The 6,875-nt window shown below is 33.9% G+C and overlaps 1 non-coding gene across 1 annotated transcript; it reads right to left on the bottom strand.

Moving 5' to 3' along the window:
- Nucleotides 1-5,533: 5,533 nt before the first annotated feature.
- TRNAA-CGC (transfer RNA alanine (anticodon CGC)) lies at nucleotides 5,534-5,605 on the bottom strand. The gene has a single exon. It is a non-coding gene; the product is annotated as a tRNA-Ala (tRNA).
- Between the last annotated feature and the right edge of the window lie 1,270 nt (nucleotides 5,606-6,875).

The following is a 6,875-nucleotide window of genomic DNA, read 5'->3' as shown; positions in this document are numbered from 1 at the left end:
AGTTACCGTTGGATTGGTGCCATGGCGACATATGACTCTCAGAGTCATATGTCGCCATGTTGTCGCCAGAGTCATATGACACTGATGATGGAATACTTATTCCGAAAACGTTTTGTCAATTCAACATAGCCCAACTGGGTTTTTTATATACCTTTTTATAAAGGATTTTATTCAAAAATTTTGTTATTGGGGATGTTTATCTTTGTCCACACAAAAGATTGACTAAAAGGAGCAGGAGCTTGTTTCTCTTTTTCGTCTTTATCGACAGGAGTTAAGAAAGCTTGAAGTAATCAACTTATTCTATTTGAAACTAAATCCATCATCAAAGCTTCCAGCGATCAAAGTTAGGATCTTGATCCGAATCATCATAATCTTCGTTTGTGCTAAAATTATTTGTCTTTCTTGTAAGAGTACAGTGGCGCACCCTTTTCAAGTGCTGTACTGAAGTACTGGAACATGTCGGCTGGCTGTCGATACAAGTAGTCGAGGATTGTGACGGAGTTCTGGAAATTGAGCTTGTCTTAGGAAAATTGTCGTCCGCTTCTTCATTGTAATCAAATTCAGAAAGACAATACTGTTAATCACATAGATGGTCCGCTATATACTGAAGTTCAGCTTCTGTAAGCGGTCGGTTTTGAGACGTCTATAATGACAAATAGGCCTAATAAATAATTTAAAGTCTTGTAGAACCTTGTCTAGCAAATACATATTAAACTTTGTTTTATTTAGTGCAATCCTCAAGATGATTAAAAATATTTTCCTATCGCTATTTTCCAACAACAAGATTTTTATTGAAATTTATTGTTACATTTCTTGTTTAATAACTGGCATAAGTTTAAAAACTAAGAAATAAAAATTGTTTGTACGCCGGAATAAATAAAAACAATGAATTTTGGGGTTAGAATTCTTATAAAACATATTTATTCTTGCAATAACTATTCCAGTGCTTTTAAAGAAGTATCTGCTTGTTAAAACTAATGAATAAAAGGACACTTGACACTTACGATCAATGTTTGTCTAAGTATTTTATTCAAAATAACACGTGTGCAATAAAAAAAATAAAATTGAACGATTTTTACATAGACTGTTGCAGAAAGGCACGCTGGTAGCTTATCATACCAGTTTTGTGAAAAGCACAGTGTTGCCACGCCGCATACAGGTTTTCGGTATTCATACCTACCAGCAAGCATTCAGTGTATTGACTGTGCCTATAAGGATTGTTGTCAAAATATTATTAATATTTTGCAAAAATTATATTGCAGGTTGCAAAAATTTTATTGCAAAATATCATTAGATATCATCACCTGAAACTTGAAGATAGAGGATCAATCATTATTTATCAAGTTGTATTTACTATATTATTCCATGGCACATAGTGTTCCATTAGACATTGTTTTAAGTTCATTTCTTTATATTTGTATAGAAAATGTTGCTTATTTTTAACGTACACTAATCTGTAAGTTTTAAGGATTGCTTTACACTGTTCATACTTCATAAACCTATTCTTTTTCAACCATTTCTAAGACATTCCAGAATATAAGAAAGTTTCGAAAGTTGGCGATCCAAATGGCAATTGTAGTTTTGGAAACTGCTGCGCGAAAGATCTCTGCGGATGAGCGGTCGAACCATCTCCTCAGGTCTTTCAGCCACGAGTTCTGGCGTCTTCCTACTGATCTTTTGCCCTGTACTTTTCCTTCCAGTATAACTTAAAGTAATTCATATCTTTCGCCTCTCAACACATGATCCAAGTATTGCATTTTCCTCTCTTTAATTATTCTTAGTAATTCTTTTTGTTTACACATGCGACGAAGTACCTCAACATTAGTAACTCTTTGTACAAATGGAATTCTCAACATTCGTCTGTATATATACATCTCAAAGGCATCTATTCTTTTTTCTATTTCAGAGTCCATTGTACAACTTTCACAGCCATACAGTAAGACAGAAAAAACGTAACATCTGATCAATCGGATTCTAAGCTGTAGATTAAGGTCTGATCTTATGTTTTCCTTGTTTGTTCGATTATTGATAGGATTTCTTTTTTTGGATTACACTGACTATTGATAGTTGTTCCCAAATATTTTATGGAATTTACCTGTTCTATTATTTGACCCTTGGCATACACCTGTACGTTTATTAGTGTCTTTGAAAATACTAAAGTTTTAGTTTTGGAAACGTTTAGATGTAAACCGAACATTTCGCTGTGGTGAACTACCGCATTTATTATATTTTGTAGTTCTTGTGCGTTGCTTGCTATTAAGACTGTATTATCAGCATATCTGATGTTGTCTATGCTGATTCCGTTAATGTTAATTCTGCCTTGGACCTCGTCTAATGCTTCTCTGAATATAGACTCCGAATACAAATTAAAGAGTAGCGGTGATAAGACGCAACCCTGTCTCACTCCTCGTCGGATTTGTGTGTCTTCGGATGTTGTGTGCACTATTTCAATTGTTGCCTTTTGGTGCCAGTATAGTTCTGAGATAATTCGCAAGTCTTGTTCGTTAACTCCAGTTGTTCTTAGAATTTCGATCATCTTTTGATTGTTAACGCAGTCAAATGCTTTTCGATAGTCAATAAAACATGCATATACATCTACATTCATGTCTCTGCATCATTGCTTTAACACATTTAAAGCAAAAAGAGCCTCTCGTGTTCCCAATCCGTTTCGAAATCCGAATTGAGTGTCACTCATCTGGAACTCGCACTTCTTGTAAATTCGTGTATGGATAATTCTGAGAAAAGTTTTAAGAACATGAGACATCAAGCTAATAATAATCGTTCTAATAATGGATATTAATTAAGTTAACACCTTAAACGCCACAATGTATAGTAAAAAAAAAGTTAGGTGGGCCAAAATATCAAACACATTTAAAGTATTAGTCTATGCATTTTTAATAGTTTTATGTTTTAGTTTGAGTACAAAATCTTACATTTTTATTGCTTTTTAGAATTATTTTAAGTGAGAAGCATGTGTGCATCTCGCGGCCACAAATAACTTTTGAATTCCTAGAGCCATGTGATGCACACTTGCTTCTCGTATAAGACAAGAATAAACCTGTCGTTGCTTGTTTATTTTATACGTTACACTTTCTAGACGAATGCATTACGTGTTACTTATTAGTTAGTTGTCGGTAGACGAGGTTGTAGTGTGTCTTATCAGTTCCCAATTTGTCGTATGAAAACGAGCAGAAGCGATTGCAAAAGCTAGTGGAAGAGTTTATTTCAGAAGAAGACAGTGATCACAGTGTTCGGGATAAAAATTTTGAATTAGATAGTGATGACGAAATAAGTAGTTCTTCGTCAAATCAAGGTATTCCGGAAAGCAGAAGACTAAAAATGCAAAGTAATTTACAAAATTTACCTTCAACATCACAAAATTCAAGAACAGTAAACGATATCATCGAAAATGTTATTTCCCAATATCGACTGCCAGATGATGAAAGTTCTTCGGAAGACGATGACATTGCGATTGATAATAACACACCTTTAATATGGAAGAATGTAGATGGTCAGAACTTAAAATATTACATTCAGTGTTCAAGACTCAGGTATCAAAGCTGAGTTTTTTGAGATGTATGATAAAACTCCCCTTGACTATTTTCAACTATTTGTGAGTGACGATATTATTGAGTGGATTGTGCAAGAAACTAATCAATACGCACATCAGAAGTTGAATATAGGTGGTCACGGTCCAAAAGCTAGAATTTATAAGTGGTAGATACAAATAGCGAAGAAATAAAGATATTTTTGGCCATTCTGGCTGGATGGGATTGCAAGCATTGCCAAAGTTATGTTCCAATTGGTTAAAAAATCCATTATACGAAAGCAAAGTAAATTGTCTTATGTCGCGTAACCATTTTGAATTATTACTTGCCAATATTACACTTTAATGACAATGAAAATAGCGACAAAGAACTTCGACTGTAAAAACTATCATCCCTATTGGAGAAGTTGGTATCAAATTTTCAAATAGTGGTTGTGTCGGGAGAAAAACTCTGCATTGATTAAAATGTAGTTCCGTTTAGGGACAGACTGTCATTTAGACAGTATATCAAAAACAAGAGACATAAGTTCGGGGTGAAAATATACAAACTTTGCTTGGATGGTGGTTATACTTATGATCTACAAATTTATTGTGGTAATGATGAATTGAAAATATGTCAGTTCCGGATAGTGTTGTGTTTTGTTTAGCTAATAACTTATTAGATGTTGGACGTACTATAGACACAGACATTTTTTATACTAGCCTTACATTAGCACATAGGTTGCTAAACAAAAATACAAATTTGGTCGGGACGTTGAGGCAAAACAGAAAACTTAATCCGAAAGAAGTGACAAGTGCAAAATTAAAGAAAGGGGAGATTATTGGGATGGATAGTAACACAGGTGTGGTAGTAACTAACTGGAAGGACAAACGCGAAGTGCTCATGGTGAGTACAAAGCATACTCTACAATAAGAGCAAAGGATTTACAGATACATCCTACCAACTAAAGTCTTACTCTACAGCATTACGAAAATCAGTCAAATGGCATCGTAAAATAGCAATTAAGCTCCTTTTAGGGTCAGCTATTGTTAACGCCTATATAATTTACCAAAAAGTATCCAACAATAACATGTCCATTACACCTTTCAAGGAAGAGTTCGTTTGTTAACTGGTAGATTTCTCTAGACTAACTAATCCAGAGCAACAGATACCACATGCTTCTGAAGGTCACCATATAGAGGAAATGCAAAGTTCGGCCAGAAGAAGATGTGTCACATGTTACGCAAAAAATGCAGCAGATAATGGTAGACAATTTGCACAGACTAAAACTCCCTTTTCTCGTTTCAGGTGCATTCAGTACAATAAATTTTATTGTATCACGTGCGTTTGCGAGGTTATTTCATGTAATCTATAGACATTTGTATATACACAAGTATTATATTTTTTCATTTATTTCTGAACTAGAAACATGTATTGCTAATTTTAAAGGACATTTACTGATCTTTTGCAGTAACAAACAGTTGTTTACGTTATATATAAATAAAACTTAGTTTCAAGCTACATAATAACATATTGTTTTATTGCTAGACACTAGTATCCTAAAAATGCAGGCTAAATGAAAGAGTTCATCAGACTACTGAGAAACTTTATTTACAAATAAATGAATGAATCTTGTGAAGCACGATTGTATCGCGCAGCCTGAAATACACTAAGGGTATCAAATGCAAACTTGCTGCTCGTGGCGTTTAACGTGTTAAGAAAAATATATTTGTGTATAAAGCTTAATATTTACAGGTTGTCTCTGAACTTGTGTAAGGCATGATGCAAAAACCCCAGTATTAGAATCGGATTGTGATATAAGGATTGCAAATATATTATTCACCTATCCATTTTTTACTTTTGACTTTGTATTTTTCGACGTAAATATTCAACTATATTCTTGCTGTTTTAACATACTCGTAATTAATATTTTAGATTTCAGGTTTAGTATAATTTCTAAACATTGAATGAAAATATGAATTTAAATAAAAAAAACAAAAAGTAATTGGAGGAGCTGGGATTTGAACCCAGGACTTTCAGCATGCGAAGCAGACACTCTACCACTGAGTTACACCCCCGATGTCATTTATAAAATAAAGATGCTACATGAATATATGCTAGATTTTTATGTCAAATAAGATTTATATTTATTAAAAAAATGCTAAATTCAAAATCGATTAATAAACCGTATCGGTATTGGTTACCTATTGATATAATTAAAACTAAGTAACAATAAAACATATAATAGGTAGTTTAACATATTATAAATTTTGGCGAAGGCGTTAGGTGTAGAACGTGTACATGCTCAAATTCAAGACATGAAATTCATACGTAACAGTAATAGGATGAAATTAGTCATTTTATTTTATACACGAGCAATATCTCTGAACTAAAGATAATATTGTCAGATTCGCTAATCTAATGGCAATTATCTCAATTGAAAATAATCATCAATAAGCAGAACTCTTTAAATCAGATCAACAATTGGACTAATACCTACCTAAAGAATCAAGCTGATGAAACCAAATCGACTCAAGTATTTTCCAATCAGTATAAATGAAGTCCAGGTTACACATGAGAATACTGCTAAACATCTGGGCATCACTATTGATGTAAAACTCAGGTAGAGACTACACATTAAAAAGTAAAGATGGAAACTTACATAGTATCAGATATAAAAGAAGTATCGGTTGCTTGGAAGTGGGTCCAAATTACCCCTCATGATAAGTTGCTACTCTACAATCAACTTAAAATTCATTCTTTTATTACAATATACACAATACAAAGAGAAGATCAACCATTCCTAGTCAACAGAAAAACGTCTTTTTTACGTAGACATGAGTCAGTGCAGTGGCGCACTCAGAATTTGTCTGAAGGGAGGGGAGGGTTGAAATAATTGTTTTATGCCTCCATTTTGAGTTACTAAAATTTGGGTTTTAGTTTAATTTAAAGTACTAAAGATACTTGTGCGCATTTGACTGTCGCACGTACCGTACTCCGAAAGTGGGGTGGCGGCTGTAAGACTGACGACATTATTGGAACACTCCCTTCTCTTATCTAGATCGTATGTATTGTTCTGAAGCTATTTTCTTGTGTCATTTTAAAGTAATTACTATTTTATTGGGGATAAGCCACAATTGAAGGTTAAAATAAGTTTATTGACGTTTGACATTAATTCAACTTGTAAATACAATACATTTTGGAGACGGCTATCGCCGTATTCCCGTTCTTTCCCGCCAATCCTGCCGGTCCAAGGCATACTTCTCCTCCAAACCTCTCGATTCCATCGCTCTTCTAATTCCTTCATTCCATGAGCGTCAAGTTCTACCTCTTTTTCTTCTTCCAGGG

This window comes from Diabrotica undecimpunctata, chromosome 4, assembly GCF_040954645.1.
Source record: "Diabrotica undecimpunctata isolate CICGRU chromosome 4, icDiaUnde3, whole genome shotgun sequence".
Taxonomy (NCBI): domain Eukaryota; kingdom Metazoa; phylum Arthropoda; class Insecta; order Coleoptera; family Chrysomelidae; genus Diabrotica; species Diabrotica undecimpunctata.
Note: the sequence above shows the minus strand (reverse complement) of the source record. Positions and strands in the feature narration are given on the sequence as shown.